The following is an 18,968-nucleotide window of genomic DNA, read 5'->3' on the forward strand; positions in this document are numbered from 1 at the left end:
GGAGACTGGAACAACCTCCATGAAGTGATGCAGAGTGAAAGGAGCAGAACCAGAAAAACATTGTACACAGAGACTGATACACTGTGGTACAATCGAAGGTAATGGACTTCTCCATTAGGGACAATGCAATGTCCCTGAACAATCTGCAGGGATCTAAAAAACACTATCCACAAGCAGAGGATAAACTGTGGGAGTAAAAACACCGAGGAAAAGCAACTGCTTGACTACAGGGGTTGAGGGGACATGTCTGATGAGACACTCTAAATGAACACTCTAATGCAAATACCAACAACATGGAAATGGGTTGGAATCAAGAACACATGTGATACCCAGTGGAATCATGTGTCGGTTATGGGAGAGGTGGGGGGGGGGAGGGAAGAAAAGAAAATTACCTTTGTTTCCAATGAATAATGCTTGGAAATGACCAAATAAAATAATGTTTAAAAAAATAAAAGTAAATCTCACAAACCATAGCTTTGGTGCCACCTTTACATGAGGTCTTTTTTGATCCCTCTAGTTGTTAGCACCCCCTCGAAATTGAACCACTTTGGGTATTGATTTGAATACTGGGTGGATGAGTCTCAGAATATGATCAGGTGGCCTGATCAATTGATTTTCCAGGGATCTAGAGTTGATCAAGTCACAAAATATGCTTGGAAAGGAAACAGAGGTAATGAAAAGGTTAAATTTTTGAATGAAATGGAAAGAATATCTTTATACTCTGTTACTCCTTTGTAGCTATGAAGTTCTCCCTTTTAAAGTTGATGAAGTAAGAGGAGAGCTAACCATTAGCTATTTAAGGATCAGCCATGATCTCAGTAGCCCTTTAGAAAGTAAGATGCATATTCTAGGCAGCACTTGAGGGCAGAGGATGGCTTTAAAAATTATAATCTCTTGCAGTAAAGAAAAAAAGTCATGAATGGATGAAGAGCCCACTTCTTGCTATGATGTTGATTTTTGCCTTTTCCCTTGATTATGAGATAAGGGGGTTAGGGAAGAGGGGCCTTTCTCCTTTTTCAATTATCAATCAGCTCTAGTATCTCTTTAGTGGAGCTATCTCGCCAGGAGGAAAAGAAGCATATAGCAAATGACTCCCCCAGGGAAGAAGTGAACACAGTTGAGTTGCTGCAGAGGGGAATAGACCTAAGAGAATATAAATCAATGACGTTCTAAGCAGAGATACTGGAGCAGCATGAGGGTACCATGGGAAAGTTGCTCTGGCCACATATACATACATGTGTATATACCTCTCTGTCTTTCCAGCAGAAATGCTCTAAAATGTGATTGCCCTCTCCATTGATATTGTGTGTTTGTGGAAGAAAACACCCAAACTGATGTTTTTCCTTTGAGCTTACTACAGGTGCCAGCTTACTATTAATGCTAAGCATACTAGTGGGGGCCGGTGAACTATAATTGTATAAGTGTGAACCCACAGAGTACCTTGAACTTGGGGCATTTGTCCCTATAGGAACCCAACCCAGGAAGTTAAAGATAGAGGATGCTGCATTGATATTACTTATATAAGCATATACAGTGTTGCTCTGGTAGAATGCAAGCTTCTTATCTGCAGGGACTCTGTATCTCCAACACCTGGAAGGAGTTTTGTCTTTGTATCTCTTGCATATAGTAGACAATTTTAAATGCTTTGTTGAACTGAATAGTAAATACTTGTATGTGTTTCAGGGTTAATTGTTCTGTATATATAAAATACAACTGAGGTGATCATATCCTGAAATAATAGCAAACTCAGAATTAAAACAATATCTAGCATGTTACTTAAACAGTTGTAGACATTTCCTGCTGCCTGGTAATTAGAAGAAATCCAGTGAATCGCTGGGATTTTGTCTTCTAGTAGCCACATAACTTGTCCAGGGCTATATACTTTAACCAAGGACAGTTTTAGGGGTCCCCAGGAATTGAGTGAGAACTAGACTTGGGACTCTTACATTGCAATTATCCCTAGAGGATTTCTCTATGACCTAAAGGCAGGGACTAGGCAACCTCATTCCCTCAAAACTTGGTTAAGGATGATGATTTTACCATTTGTAGTTTGGGGGGGGGATAAGACTTCATCTTGGGGGTAAATAATACTGAAAAAGGCTGAGGGAAGAGTGTCAAGGTCTAGGCAACAGATTAGAACTGTGAGGGAATGACTATTACAGGCTTGTCTCTGCTACAGAATGTCCCCTGATACGTTAGGTCATTTCTTTATGTCTTTATTTACTAATCTGTATAAATGAAACTGGAAGGACTGGCATGTATATTACCCAGCTTCGGTATGTACAGTGATAGTCGATGTTAGAGAAATATAGAGAAAGCTAACTCAGATTAAGATCTTGTGTCATTATTAAAGAGCCTGTGGCATGTTTTGCCAGAACAAGTAAAGCTACAGTCCTTGGTGGCCTGAACTCACTTAAACTAGGTAATTATTGAAATAACCCTTGTGATTTCAAAGCAGTATCACTTTCTTTCTTAAATCTGACCTTTGCATGCACCTCCTTCAAGGACATGTTTTCAACCCTAGGATTCTGAATCCAAGTGGCCCTTCATAATTGCAGACAATCTGTATACAAGCGAAAGAAAAAGATGTGAGGTGATTGACGGTGCTGGTTGCAGGTAAATAGCTACTTTAGCTCCAATATATAGCTGGGTACCTTTCAAAACTCTGGGCATGCTTGCAATGCTTACATTACCTAATTATCTAGGTTTTAACGGGGACCTTTATTTTTTTCTTAACTAAAGAAAATGGACCCATCTTTTGCATTGTAATCAAAGAAACCAACACACATCTTCTTGGTATTTGCAAAACAGTGGAATAGTTAAATTTGTTTATAGGCCAGTAAATACTTGAAAGTTCCTTCTGAGATTACCTTCCATCATATGCATAGTTATTTGCATGTTGTCTTCCTTCCTTCCTTCCTTCCTTCCTTCCTTCCTTCCTTCCTTCCTTCCTTCCTTCCTTCCTTCCTTCCTTCCTTCCTTCCTTCCTTCCTTCCTTCCTCCCTCCCTCCCTCTCTCCCTCTCTCCCTCTCTCTCTCTTTCTCTCTCTTTCTCTCTTTCTCTCTTTCTCTCTCTCTTTCTTTCTTTCTTTCTTTCTTTCTTTCTTTCTTTCTTTCTTTCTTTCTTTCTTTCTTTCTTTCTTTCTTTCTTTCTTTCTTTCTTTCTTTCTTTCTTTCTTTCTTTCTTTCTTTCTTTCTTTCTTTCTTTCTTTCTTTCTTTCTTTCTTTCTTTCTTTCTTTCTTTCTTTCTTTCTTTCTTTCTTTCTTTCTTTCTTTCTTTCTTTCTTTCTTTTTCTTTCTTTCATTTTGTCAGAGGACCAAACTACTGAGTTCAGGGAAGCTTCTAACCAGAGACTGGATACCAGGTGATGAAGTTTAGGCTGTACTAATATAAACTTATTTACTATGGTATAAAGGAAAGAGTTGTGATCATTACCTTAATTTTTGAAGTTTTTACTATTTGCTCATAAAACACCTCAATGAGTTTGAATATTTCATGGCAATAAGCAGAAAAGCTATAGCAAACAGGAGTTACAATATTATGCCTAGAAAGAAGTCGACCAAGACAGAAGAAATATGTGTTGCCTTTTTTGCATGTGAATAGGCTAGATCATACTTACATAGATATTCAAGTTTACATCAAAATATTAAGTTCAGTATTTGTGTAGTTGTTTACTTTAACCTAGGCTGTGTATAAACTATAGGAAAGTTTAATTGAGTATTGGTCTCAGTATTGGAATAGATTATATTTTCTTCTTTAAAAATTTGTAGTTAGGGAAATCCCAAGAAAATCTAATCTTTCTGTAACTCACCACCCCTTAGCCTTGTCTATCCACAGGTACTATGACATTATTAGTCCTTTTGTTACTGAGATGTTTCAAATAAACTGAATTTTTGCCTCAACCATAAAGAGGCCAGGAAATAACTAAAAATTGATATAAATGTAAGGTTAGATAAACAATCCAAACTAGCTTAGATGTTAGAAATTATCCCTCAGTTGGGGCTTGGAGTGTTTGAGGATTGAGTGAATCTTTTTCATCTGAAGTAACTGAAGAGAAAGACCAAGAGAGGAATCAATATCTTTGAGTCTATTATATTGCCTCCTCCCCCAGGCTTAAAATGAGCAAATTATTGTAACAGGAAGTTATAACAGAACTATAGATTTAGATCTGGAGGGACCTTTAAGAGTCATAAAATCAACTCATTTTTTTTCATAGGAGGACACATCATTAGAAAAGTTAAGTGACTTGACTAAGTATATACTGATAGTAAATGAAAGAAATGGTACATGGAGTCCAGACTTCAAATTCTAAATCCAACTTATTTTCCTCTCTGCCATACTTCTCATCAATAATAAATAACATGTAATTAGTTTTATACTATATTATATATACTATAGTTTTATAATATAACTAGTTTTGAATAATAAAAAATCTTGCCACCAGTTGCCACATATTACTAATTTTTTTAAATATTACTATATCTCCCCCACCCACCCCAAGTTGGTTAAGGCTATTTTGACCTTTACTTAGTTGATTTTAATCGTCCCTTAACAAATAAATAATTTCATTCCTCTTTAGTGTATTGGATACACACTTGGATTGTATCAATTCCTTCTATGGTAGTGAACAACCTTTCTCATCTTGAGTTCCTTGGAGTTATCCTGGATCTTTGCATTACTGGTAATAGTTAAGACTTTCACAGTTTATCATCATATATTATTGCTGTTACTGTGTACAATGTTCTTCTAGTATTGCTGACTTCACTTTGAATAATTTCATATGAGTCTTTCCAAGTGTTTTGTGATTCTTTTGCCTGTCTTTTCATATAGCACAGTAGTATTTCATTAAAATAATAAACTACAACTTTTTCAACCATTTCCCAATTTATGAACAATCTTCAGTTTCCAGTTCTTTGCCACCACAAAAAGAACAACTATAAATAATTTTTCTACATATAGGTCCTTTTCCCTCTTTTTGATCTCTTAAGGATATAGATTTAGTAGTAGTATCGCTGGATCAAAGAGCATGAACAGTTTTATGGCCCTTTGGGCATAGTTTTCTGAATTGCTCTTCAAAATAGCTGTATCAGTTCACAGCTCCACCAACAGCATATTAATGTTCCAGTCTTACCATATCCCCTACAATATTTATCATTTTCCCTTTTTATAATATTAGCCAGGCTGAAAAGTATGAGGTGATAACTCAGCGTTGTTTTAATTTGCAACCTCTATTTAATAGTTATTTGGAGCTTTTTCTTTACAAAATGTGACTAGAAATAGTTTTTTTAAACCCTTACCTTTCATCTTGGAGTCAATACTGTGCACTGGTTCCAAGGTAGAAGAGTGGTAAGGGCTAGGCAATGGGGGTCAAATGACTTTCCCAGGGTCACACAGCTTCGAAGTGTCTGAGGCCATATTTGAACCTAGGACCTCCAGGGTCTAGGTCAGGCTCTCAACCCACCAAGCCACCCTGCTGCCCCCTAGAAATAGTTTTAATTTCTTCATCTGAGAACTCTGAGCCTGACTTTTAAAGGTAAACTTTCTTAACAAATTTAGCTTTTGAAATTATTGATGTGTCTTCCTTAAAATTTTCATATAAGTACCACCTTTCTCAGTTTGATTATAAGCTCTTTGGGGGCAGTGTCTATGATGCAGCTAATTTCATTGAACCATAACACTTTCACTTGGCAGAGATTAATTAAATATTCATTTACTGATACCCTATAAGGCTATCCTTCACTATTTAATGTAAGCATATATTGTATTTATATATAATTTGCTCTTTCATATATTAAAACTTTTTATTTACCTTTGGGTATAAATTTTGAATTATTCTTGTCTAGAATTGATTATCTTTTTTTGCTAATTCATAGAACACTCATCCAGTTTTTCTTATAACTAACATTTTATGTTCTCATGATTAATATTCAAGTTAAACTGTGACTTTGGAAGAGTAACCTGGTCAACAAGTAAAATAAAACCATGACTTTAGCTTCATTTATTCACTCATTTTCCAAATATTAATTGAATGCTTATTCTGATGAAAAAAAAACATTTTAGTGGGTGCTAAGAGCTTCATTAGCATAGTGTTCTAACATAAAAGAATTATTAACCCTTGATACACCAATGAAATGTTCCTACCCCATCATGGAAGCCGAATACTACCGATATATCATGAGATATCTGTGGAATGTGTTGGCTAGATGTTGGCTAGATGCTAGGGGACTCTCAAACTTTCTTCTCATTGTGGATCTAAGCTATCCTCTATAGTACAGGGATATATATTGTAATCTTTGATGCAGACAGGGTAATTTTGAATAAGGAAATTAGCTCTCCTGACTCCCAGGGACTGCCTGCCTTACAAAGATCAGAAATCTGAGGAGGTCAGAGAAACAACTATCAAAATAACTTCAAACAAATCTGAGTAGAGGGTTGTGAACAGGGCTGAATTTAAGGAAGTCAAACTCCCTGGATTCTGTCTAGTTAAGGGAACACAGAGAGGCATGTGTTTAGATCATTTTGCCACTTGCTTAAAAGGCCTACATAACTTGATGAATCTAACACATTTTGGGGATAACAAAAATAATAATTAACTGGGTTCTTATTTAACTTACACTTCAACTTCAGTATTAAAATTAATCTGTGCCTCTTCTAAGTTCTTTTGGTGATTAGCTATAAAAATATTTGAAATCACTTAATATGTGTGCTGTTGCTTCAGTTTTAAATATATAGTTATTTTGGTGCATTTTGAGTTTTGGATCTTGGCAAAATACAATTTTCTAAAGAAATCAGAGATTTCTTCAGCATAAGAACTTTTCCACCTACACAGATCCATATCATATTGGTCTATATCTGTGAAAAGTCCTGGGGCTCAGAGGGTAAATGGCCTCAGGATCAGGCATTGCCTGAAATGTGTGTGTGTGTATATATGTGTGTGTATATATGTGTGTACTCTAAGTATAGCCATAGATATCTATAGTACAAATATATATACTATCAGCATATATAAGGCATTTTCAGTATAAGCAAATATGTGGGATTTGAATACTTATTTTTCTGGTTCTAAGTCTAAATCCAGCACTTTACTTCACTATGAAATAAACATATGTCTACATTTATACATAATATGTTATATTCCACATTATAGGGAAAAATCACCCAGTTCTTTCTGTGTAATTTAGTCATAAGTAAGTTCTATAATTGCAAACTAAAGAATTGACTGCTACATAATTTAAACTAAAAATAATTTATGGCAAATATCTGGTTATTTTAGTTATGTGATTTCTTTTGTGAAAATTTCCTCAATTCTCTACATCTCTTTACTACTGAGTCCTTATTAATATGGTCTGTTAAAAAGTTAATTCCTTTACACTTATATGTGTTACATGTGTATACATATGAATATATTAATATACATGCATGTATATGTATTTGCATTAGAAATCATATAGTATATATTTTCAAACAATCAAAAATTTTGCATAACATGATAATAATAGCTCTCATTTATATAACACTTTACAGTTTATAAAGCACTTTAAAATATTATCTAATTTTATCCTGAGAGGGAGGTGGTAGGGGAAATTCCAATGAAGGGAATTATAGGCAGGCAACTGATAATAATCATATCTTCTTCATCTGCCTCTGCCTTTTGGAGTTAAGAAGAGAGTTAAAAATCTGTGCTAAAATCAGTGAATTTTATGTGGTTCTTGGTCGTTCCAACACTTTAGTTGCCTTTCAGGTAGAGTACAGAACATTTCTTTAATATCTTTTCCTTTTCTTAATCATGCTTATCCTTTTAAAGCAAAGCATATAATTTTTATGACTGGTTGTTAATTTTTCTTGGCTCATATCAGTTGATAAACATGCCTTGGTAATATTATAAAGAAATATTATATTCAAAGAGAAACAGGAATGCTATGCTATATCTATGGACTTCATTTATTCTCCAATTTTAGAAATGCATTCTGAAAATCTACTGGATGGAGCCAGAAACTCTTAATAAAAATAGTTAAAAAAAACACACATTTCTATTGAAAGTAAGTAAATGTATCATTAATAATAAGCAGCATGGAAAATTATACAAAAGGAGACTTTCAATAGCAATCTTCACTAGAGTATTGTTTTTCTTTCCTATTATGCCTTTAAACATTGCTTTCCTTGTCATATACAATTTAAAACTTTAAAATTGACTCCTTTAAAATTGTTTTACTGTTAGCTTCTAGTTACTTGATTTTTTGTTATCTGTAACTAATAGTATATACACATACACAAACACACACACACATATCCATTCAAGATTTTTGACCAGATAGGCTTCTTTGGACAATCAGCTTTAACATTTATTTGTACCATGTTTTGCTTAACCCACTAAGAAACCTTTGGTTCTGACATACAAATATCTTTATTTTTTCTCCCTAAAGAAATTTGTATTGATTCCCAAACATTTCATGAATCAGTTGGAAACAGAAGGTAAAACTCCACAATAATTAACTCATTTTAACTCTTTTTTTTTACAATAAGCCTTCTTTATGTTAATGAATTTGGAAAAGTATTAAAGACACTCCTTTCCTGACCTACATAATGCACATACAAATGTCCAGGTTTTCACAGTTCTGGGAAATTCATTTTAAACCCCTGCCCCTATGCAAATGACATTTTTGAAAACTAGCAACTAGGATACAAATGGACAGATTTTAGGTATCTCTTGATTTTAAATTATTCATCTGTAAAGAAGAGAAAAAAACCTAATACTTAGTGTTATTTAATCAAATAAATATTGTCTCAAAAAGAGGAAAAGGGTTTTCTGGTTTGTTTCAAATTTTATGCATTTTTTTAACAATTATAAATAAAAATTGAACTTAGGAGTAGAAAAGCTTGTATAAGCCACAGGCCTCTCTCCATTATAGCTCTAGTGGATTTCACATGGATGTTTCTGCATCTCTCTTGACCTCCCTGATTTGGTTTTGGATTTCAGTTATTGCTAGTCTGTTTCAATGACTGATTGAAGATTTATGCTGAATGGGTAATATTTTGTCATTCCACCTCAAATTTTCATTGACCAGAAATCCTGAACTGTTGCAGATAAGGAATGTGGACACGGAGCCCCTGTTCGCTGGCTTTTTACAAAGGTTGATGTGAGCAGAAATACTTTCAGCCAACACTCAACTTTCATTCTCCTCTGCCCGTGGTTAGAGATGGAGAAAGTTTAATTCTGGACTGTGAAAAGATTCAATAAGTCACCCCAAATCACTTCAGCTCAAGCCCAAACTGGGTAATTTACACAGCACTTTGTGATGTTCAAACAGTTTGCAGTGTGCAATTATTCATGCCACAACATGGGGCCACAGAGTCCAAGCTGCCCTGTTTGTTCTAAGGCTGAGGCAGAGGTGTTTGAAAACGGCGAGAGGCGACCAGGGGCCCAGAGATCAGGGCTAATGTGACACCCTCAGGCCTAATCTTCTTAGAGCACTGGGATAAAATAAGTATCCATTACAAAATCAGCCTTCATCCTGCCCCCTTCTGAGCTCCACTGCTCTGATAGCCAGCGCTGAGACAATTGCGTGATTCTAAACTTAATCAGGTATTAGGAGCTAATGCAGAAGGAGGAGGGGCTAATCTCCATATTTACTCCATCTGTACTTGTGGACCTGACTTGCCTGCCCCTGAGAGATCAAAAGAAGCTGGCAAAAATCAGATTAAGGCTAGAGAAAAGGGAGGGAGGTCCAAGTCGTGTAACAGCCAAAATTTTCTCTCTCCTTTCCTTGGTTGGGTATACATTGACTAAGGCCATGGGGTCTAATCCCACGGTCATTCAGGGTATTGTGTGTGCTTTGGGGGCCTAATGCATTCTTAAAGGAAAATATGGCGTTGCAGTCACTAAAAAAAAAAAAGAAAGAAAGAAAAAGAAAAAAGACAAAAAAGCAAAAAGAAAGAAAGAAAGAAGGAAAGAAAAAGAAAAAACTGGGATGGGAGCTGTACAAGCCGACTGAATGACAAAGGTTGAAATGAAGTTTTGCCATTCATTTGTGAACTGGAGCTCTCACTGCTTCACTGGTTCACCTGCAAATGCAGCCCATGCCTGTAGCTTTCTGAGACTGATACACACAGAGAAGCAGGATGTAGCCTGTGGAAAAAAAATATGCTAATAATTAATATAGGCTGCCATGGAATATGCAGAGCAGTAGGGTATTTCTGTGTGTCATATGGATAGCAGTGGAGCTCTCTCACCATTTGTACTCGAGCTGGGTAAGGCAAGGGAGGAAGGAGAACATATGGGATTCACTGAGCCAATGGGGTGAATTCTTGCCTGCGTTCGTTCGATGTTGCTCCGAAATGAGATTGAAGTAGCTGGTTTTCGGTTCTTTCCGGCGTGTTTTGGTCAAGGATATCACCTCTTCCTCTGCGGCTTTCTGCCGGGACCTGTATACGCAGGTCCTTACGACTTAAGCGACAGGGACAGATGGGTAAGGAAACGAAAGCAAAGGGAATTCACACACTTGCTACTGTTGGCAGTCACCTGCTGTTTGTAAACAGTGACATGTGGCCACCAATAATGCCCTTCAAGCTAGGAGAGGCATGTACTACAATACCTTAAACACTCTGGTCATCTTGAGTTGATGCTGACTTAAAGATGAGCAAAGGTTATAGAGCTTGGCTGAATTCCCAGGCAGGGGATGGGGAAAACTTGCCCGCGTTGAGTCGGAGTTGAGGGGAGGAAGGGATGAATAAGGACAGGAAAAACAGAGAAAATTTTATTGTTTTTTAAAGAATATTGTCCTTTTTTTTCTGGAAGGCTGACAAAGTCACTTCTTTTCTTACTCCTTGAAAACCCCAAGCTGTATCAGAAGAGAGCTGTGTGGCTGCTGGGTTTTGGCAGTCAACCTCACCTCATTAGAGTGGATTAAGTCATGATGCTGAGAAGGATAAAAGGTGAAAAGCAAAGACTGGTGGATGGTGAACACAGAAAGCTCTGAGTGTCATTTGTGTGCTGACGCCATTATTGACTAGAGCCCATGTGGTTCACACTTTTCAATTACCGTCTGCTAGAAAGGTGGCCCATAATTGCAAAGGCTGGTGCCTGTGCACCAAATGTCAGGGGAGCCTCCCTAGCCCTCATCACCTTTTCTTGATGCTTGACTTGAGGATGTTCAAAGGCAAAGAACCATAGCCTGAAGATCTCCCCAAGGAAGCAAAGAAAAAAAGTGCCATTAAAAAATTAATAAATAAGGGGAGGGGGACGTCACTTGGAAAGTGGCAGTGAGACCTTCAACCTTTATTTAAATGGGGCTATGTCTCCAACATTCCAGCTGGAATCTCATTTGACAATAGGGCTAAGTGGCCACCTCTGATGCGCCCAAATAAGATTTTTTTTTAATGAAACAAGGACAAACAAAATTCCCTTTACAGCTACAATGTGCTCAAAGGATGTCTTTTGCATATAGCCTAATGTGACTGTTATTTAATTCTCATGTTCTTCCCTGAGATTCTGGCTCTAATGCAACTCCTTAATTAATTTAAATCTGCATTCTCTTCCCTATTCTAACAATTGGAAATATGGGACATAAACTCTAATTCAGACTATTTCAAAAGCAAGAGGTCAGGAAGTTCAAAAGATTGGGAGACTGGGAGAGACAATGTACTTGTAGAAGTTAAGAGCTCTAATATGATCTTGTTTGAGGAAAAGAAAGCAGGATGATTGAGACAAATCAGATAAAACACTGATTATAAGTATAAGAAATCCTTGGTTAAGTTTTCTGCCCTGCTCTGCCTATTTTTCCCTTTATCAGCTATAAAAGGAAGATATCTGTATCAATATGAAGTTATATCTGTGTATTTACATGTATGTGTGTGGTATATATGCCTGTATATGCATATATATGCATCTGTACATATAAATCTATATATAGGGGTATATACACATGTATATGTTTATATACATTATGTATATATATATATATATATTTGCCAAACTCATAATATTTCTTGGAATGATTCATAAGAGAAAGTCTTTTGAGTCCTTTGAGCTCTGTATAAGTAAACTATCATGTTCAAAGAATCATCATATGGTATTTTAGTGAATGTGGTTGACTTTTTCAAAATATTTTCTATTATGACTCAGCATCATATTGTGAAAGTATGGCTAGAGAACAAGAAAATGTAATAACAAGACGCAGAAGAGTGTTATATTATTTAGGAATTTCAAAGCTTATCTTTAAAAGCAAACACATTCTCACCAATGCTTCCCTAGGCCTTTCCCCTCAAAAACAAAACAAAACAAAACAAACAACAACAAAAAACACTACACACATACAAAAAAGGACCCCTGCTTTTGAGTGCCGTTCCAGTTTTCCCAACATAAAGAGGTTAAGCTATGGCTTCAAATCAAGTGTCTGGCATTAGCAGAGTGCTTTTGCATTTGGTATATTGAAACAATGGGGTCTTCTTCCAGTGGATAAGTAAAGGACTGTGATTTAGGAAAGTTGCATTGTAGTCTCAGATCCACTCCAAAGTGTTTGGACAGTCACTGTTCTCTGTCTTTCTTCTTTATTTCTTTTCTCCCGTCAAATGAATGGGGACAAGAGCAACTCTATTGGATCAATTTGCCCAGAGTTCTAAATACGAGTTCCTCCCAAGCCTTTCTTCTATATTCTAACTAAGGATTTCTACAGTATCTTCTGGATGAAGGAATCATAGAAAACCTTGCAATGTTAAATGTGTACAACTGAGGTTTAATGTGACAGTAAAAGTGGTAATGAAGACAGAACAACAACAAAAAACTGATTCCTAAAAGGTCTGAAGAACCTTTTCTGAAATTAGAAAGACTGAAAGGTCATCTAAGTCAATTTCTATAACTTATGCAGAAACCTCTCCTCTACCACATCACCCTAAAGAGTTCAGCCTCTGCTTAAGCACTCTCAGTCATTGGGATACTCACTATCTTTTTTTTTTTTAACCCTTACCATCTATCTTAGAATTCATACACAGTATTAAGTTCCAAGGGAGAAGAGCAGTAAGGGTTAAACAGTGGGGGTTAAGTGACTTTCCCAGGGCCTCACACAGCCTGGAAGTGTCTGAGGCCAGATTTAAACTTAGGACAGCCCCTCTCTATGCCTGGCTCACAATCCACGGAGCCACTTGGCTGCCTCCAATGCTCACCATCCTAAGAGCTTCAGTAAATTGCCCAAAGTCACACAGGTAATGAGTGGCAGGCCCAGGCTTCAGATTCAGGTTCTCTAATTCCAAATGTAGCCATCTTAATATTGAAAAAAAGTTGTTTAAATGTCCCTAGCTACATAGGTAGAAGAGCAAAAAAAATGAGATCCCATTAAAAATGAATAAATATAAAAAATGAATAAACACATGTCCAAATATATGTGTATATAAGTATATGTGTATTTATATACATATACTTTTGTTCCAATATTTGGGGTAGGGATGGTACTTACACTTTTGTTAATAGAAAATAGATAAGTATGATTTCTATATTCTTCATATTTTATATCCAGTAGAGAGTGAGGTACATTGGGAGTTACCAAGAATTATAAAAAATGATCTCTTGGTTCATGGAATCCAAAATCTAATAAGGGATTCTAAGTTAGAATGGATAGAGAGGAGCCCTCAGACTTAGAAAGACCTAAGTTGGAGTTGAGTCTCTGGCACATGCTGGAAGTGTGACTTTGAGCTCATCACAACCTTCTATCCCCTTAGACAACTCTCTAAAATTATAAATTACAAAGGAGGCATTTGTTTCCTCCTCCTCCTACCAGACTTTTCTTATACTTGTTTATTTTTTTTCTTTTAAAAAATGAATAACAGAAGCAAAAAGATCAGAAAACCAATCAACTGATCAAAAATATGCTATAATACATATCTATATAATAATATATTTATATATAATACATATAATTCCACAGTAGTAGACCCCAACATCTACAAAAGAGATGTTAGCATATCTCTTCTTTGGTATTTATCTTGTTCTCTATAATTTCCCAACATTCAACCTATATTATGTAAGTGGTTGTATTTCCAATGAGATTGTCTCAGACATTGTAGGTTAGGAGTATCTCTAAAAAGTGCAGTGAATAGTATTCTGAGGCTGGAATAAGGAAGACCCGAGTTCAAATCAATCCTCAAACACTGGTAATGTGACCCTGATCAAGTTGTTTAGCCTCTGTTTACCTCAGTTTCTTCCTTTCTAAAATCAGGATAATTCTAGCATTCATCTCCAAGAGTTGCTGTAAGGACTGAATGAAATAATAATTGTAAAGTGCTTAGCAAAATGCCTGACACAAGCTATGCATTATCTAAAAGTGATTGCTAGCTGTCATTACTACCTGTATATTACTTTCCAGGCTCTTCTTTCTTCACAATGAATAATGTTTATATAAGCCTTTCCTTGGCTCTCTGTATTGATCCTGTTTACCATTTCTTATAATCCAATGATAGTTCATTTCATTTGTGTAACATAATTTGTTTAGCCATTCCCCAACAGATGAGTAACTACTTTGTTTCCAGTTTTTTTTTTTCCTTACCACAAGAAAAGCTGCTATAAATATGTTGATGTGTATGGAGTTGTTTTTTTTTTTTACAATTACCATTTTGGAGTATAGGATTAGCAATAGGCATTTTAATTATTTGATTTTCATAATTCCAAATTACTTCTCGGAATAATTATGCCAATACACAGCATCACTGATAATGCAGTAGAGTGCTCATTTTCCCCATAATCCTCCACCACTGACTCTGATCATCTTTTGTCATCTTTGTGTGTGAGTTGCAGCCTTGGTTTTGTTGTGACTTGCATGTCTCGTAGCATTAATGGTTTAGTGGATTATTTCATATGATTATTAATAGTTTAGAATTTTTCTTTTGAGAACTATTTATTCATATCCTTTATTTACACACACGTAAAAATTCCCTTGTCTTATAATACACATACATACACATAAAACTTTTTAGAATACTTTCTTTCTCAATTATACAGCTAAACCTACTCCTTATGCCCAGTTCTTAGAGAAGAGTTTCTTGGTAGTTACAAGTATTACATGTTTGGAAAAATTGAAACTAGTTCCTAAGGTCTTACAAAAGCTGAGAGTTTGAAAGGCTCTGCAACATTGACCCATTGCCTCTAGTTCTCCCCTCAGCAACACCTTCCATGTGGCATCTCTTCAAATGCTTAAAGCCAGTTACTATGTTCCCCCTGAGTCTTATATGGCATTATCTTCAGACTATTTACCTTCTGAAGTGCCCTCCTCTGGATCTTTTTCACTTTATGAATGTCTTACATCAACTATGGTGCTTAGAATTGAATACTTCAGATCTGGTCTGATCAATGAAGTGCTCTATGGAAGCATTATCTGTCTTTCTTGTTCGAGATTTGAATTGCGTTAGCATCTAGACTACGTTTCCCTATTTTTTCATAAGTTTAATATGAGAAACTATGTCTTGTATTTTGTTAAAACCTAGGTAGATGATTTCTTCAGCATTCCATTAATCCGCCACTTTCCTGTGTCAAAAAAGGAAATGAAGTTAGTTTGAGAGTGAAGGAAATGAAATTTTTTCCCGGTGAAACCATGAGGATATTGTTGTTTGATTATTTTTTGCTTTTCTAGTTATCCAATAATTGCTTCTTATTTAATAATACAGTTTTAGAGTTTTACCAGCTATTAAATTAAAACTTATAACTTATGTATTCTTTTGTTTTAAACCCTGATCTTCTGTTTTTGTATCAATTCTAAGACAGAAGAGTAGCAAAGGCTAAACAATTTGGATTAAATGACTTGCAAGGGCCACACAGCTGAGAAATATCTGAGGTCATATTTGAAAGTGGGTCCTCCTGACTCCAGGCCTAACTCTCTATGCACCTAGTTGCCCCCATAACCTATCCATTCCTACAAACTCAATTTTCTTTCCATTTTTGAAAAATGGGACATTTGCCCTTCTCTATTTCTATAATAATTTGCTTATTTGCTACAGGTTTTGATCATGTAATCTTTGGATTTTTTTCAGTTGACACTTTGTTTTCCAATGTTCAAAAGTTTTAGACAGTTTTTTAAATCATATTTTTTTGCATTGTATGGTTCAGACTTTTTGACTTATCACATCTTCCCTATGATCCTTAAGTTGTCTCTATGCATTCTTTCTTCAGAATTAATATGTTTTGTTGATTAACTGATTGATTCTTATTGATTCTTGTTTGATACTTGTTTTTTTAACAGAATGTTTTGAATTTTGTATTATCTAGACATTATTATCCTTAACACAGAAAGCACAGTATTCATATTTTCAGAAGGTGGTGTCAATAAAGAAAACTATTGGTATAAAACTTGAGGACATCTAACAGAGAAGAAAGTTATAAATATTTTTCTTCTGATCATGAAGGCTCAGGCCTCAGATGTAAGGTTGAAAATACAAGATTTATGTAACAGAAATTGGGCAAACAAACTGATAGGATATGGGAATATAACAGATGCATTCCATTAAAAATATTTTGTTGGTACAAAGATAATATTTTTTTCTTTTAACTTTGTTGGTTTTTGTGTCTCTTCTTTCAGATTGCACTTTGACATCTATATATTTTCATTCCCAATGAGTTGTTCTTTCTTTTCCTTCTTTATTGAGATTTGCCACAATGGATTCACATTTTTCTCTTTTAATTACTTCTGCTATGCAGGACATAATTTCTGCTTTCACGATTCTCTCTTGAACCATTTGAAAATATCATGTTATGATTCCATGCTCTCTTGGGAATCCCGAGGGACTTTTCCTTCATTCAAGGTTGCTTCATTTTCTTTTGCCTTGTAATATTTATTCAGAGATATTTGTACTTATTTTTGATGATCAGAAGACCACATTCCCTTCTATTATTAATATTGTTGTGCCATTTTAATCTGCTTGTCCTTTTACTTTGTCTTTAGCATTCTTTGGTAGTTGGTAAGTTTGAGGAAGCCTGGGAAGATAGGAAGGGACCAGATGACAGAAGGGTATAACTTACCAGTGTTACATCATTTTGAGTCCCTACACTATTTTGCCCAAGATTAGTCCATGTTTCTGTATATCCCGTTATCAAACTTTCTATGATTGTGAAACATACTTGATTTTTTAAAAATCCAAGTTCATTAATGCATTGTTTTTTCATTTAGATTTAGGTGATTTTCATTCTTATTCTGATGGTGCTATCAATTCTGTTTCTGCTTCCATTGATTTTTCACTGACACTATCCACCATACTTTTTCTTTCTCATTATTAAATAGACTCACATGAATATAACTTCTTAATCAATCCTGCTTATTTTTTAATATATCAGAGTCATATTCTAGTTATGAGTCTTATCTCTCCAACCTAGTAATATTGGCAATACCAGATTTTCCCTTAAGATTGTCTGTTTTTTTTTTACCAAGATTTCATAATCCTTAGCAATACTTCCTAATTTCCTTCTGATATTATTTATGCCCAGGTGAATCATTTTTTAGTTCAAGACTAGTTCATGCCAGACTAACTATTTTTTTTATCAATGAGACATATATTCATTCTTTGATTTCCTTCCTTAATCTTTCTTGTGATCAAGGGTGTTCATTGAGGGGAAAACTAAGTGATATAATGGAAAGAATTGGACAGTGTTAGAGTCAGGAAGACATGTTCAAATCTGGCCTCAGAGGTAACTTATCTATGTGACTCAGGGCAAGTCATTGAGATTTTCTTTTCCTCAGTTTTCTCATGTACACAAGTGAGAATGATAGCATCTGTCTTACAAAGTTGATATATAGACAAATGAGAAAACATATGCAATGTACTTTTCAAGTCTTAAAGTGCTATATGAATGCTAAATTATTTGCATGATGTGTTTATGGCATGTGGCACAAGTAAATTAGTGCTGATCAAGGTTATTTGACTTATGACTTTATTACAAGTTATTTCTACAAGTCTTTTGTGGAAAATAGAATTATTATGTATTATTGTGTTATGTATTATATTATGTATTATGTATGTATTATGTATTATACAATACATTTATACAATAAATCCAAATTGAAAAAGAAGGCAGCAAACCTCTCTTGGTAATTAACTAATAATGGACAATAGTTAACAGCCCAAGACAACTGATTATTATTTTCACAGGGACAAAATTATAATATTTGTTAACAGAAGTTAGTAGATTCTACATAATACCTATCTTATTTGTGTATACAATTTAAGACAATGATAATTGTCAATGATAATTAAATGATAATTAAATCAAATAAATATGAAATAGAATATTGGTAGCCGTTAACATCTCTATGTCAATATGAGTACTGAATTTTTCTTAAATACAGTCATTATTCATATTAAGAAAATATGATATAGTAGTTTTATTATAAGTTCCTTGATATATTTATTAGAAACACAATTTAAAATGACATTTGGTAAGTTTAAATGATTAATTATTATTAGTCACACTTTTATATTCCTATTTTTTTATTTTAAATACCTGTCTACAAAATTTTTTTGAAATATATTTTGGAGACCAATCTGGAATTATATTCAAAAGGTTTTAAAATTGACCCAGTAATAGCATGATTAGATTTATTTCCTAAGGTTGTCAATGAAAAAGGAAAATAAATTATATGTTCTAAAATATTTCTTGGAGTTCCTTTTGTGATGGCAAAGAACTGGAACCTGAAGATATGTTCATCATTTGGGGCATGGCTGAACAAGTTGTAATATATGATTATGATGGAATACTATTTTGAAAAAAATTGATCACATACACACACTCACACATAAAAAACTCTGGAAAGACATATGGAGTGATGCAAAATGAAGCGAACAGCACCAAAAGAATGTTGTACATAATAACAATAATAATGTAAGATGATCAACTTTGAATGACAGTTTTTTTTTCAACAAGGCAAGAATTCATGACAACTCCAAGGAACTCATGGCATAAAAGGATATCCACTGCCATAGAAGGAATAGACAGAGTC

Source organism: Monodelphis domestica, chromosome 3 (genome assembly GCF_027887165.1).
Source record: "Monodelphis domestica isolate mMonDom1 chromosome 3, mMonDom1.pri, whole genome shotgun sequence".
NCBI classification, from domain to species: domain Eukaryota; kingdom Metazoa; phylum Chordata; class Mammalia; order Didelphimorphia; family Didelphidae; genus Monodelphis; species Monodelphis domestica.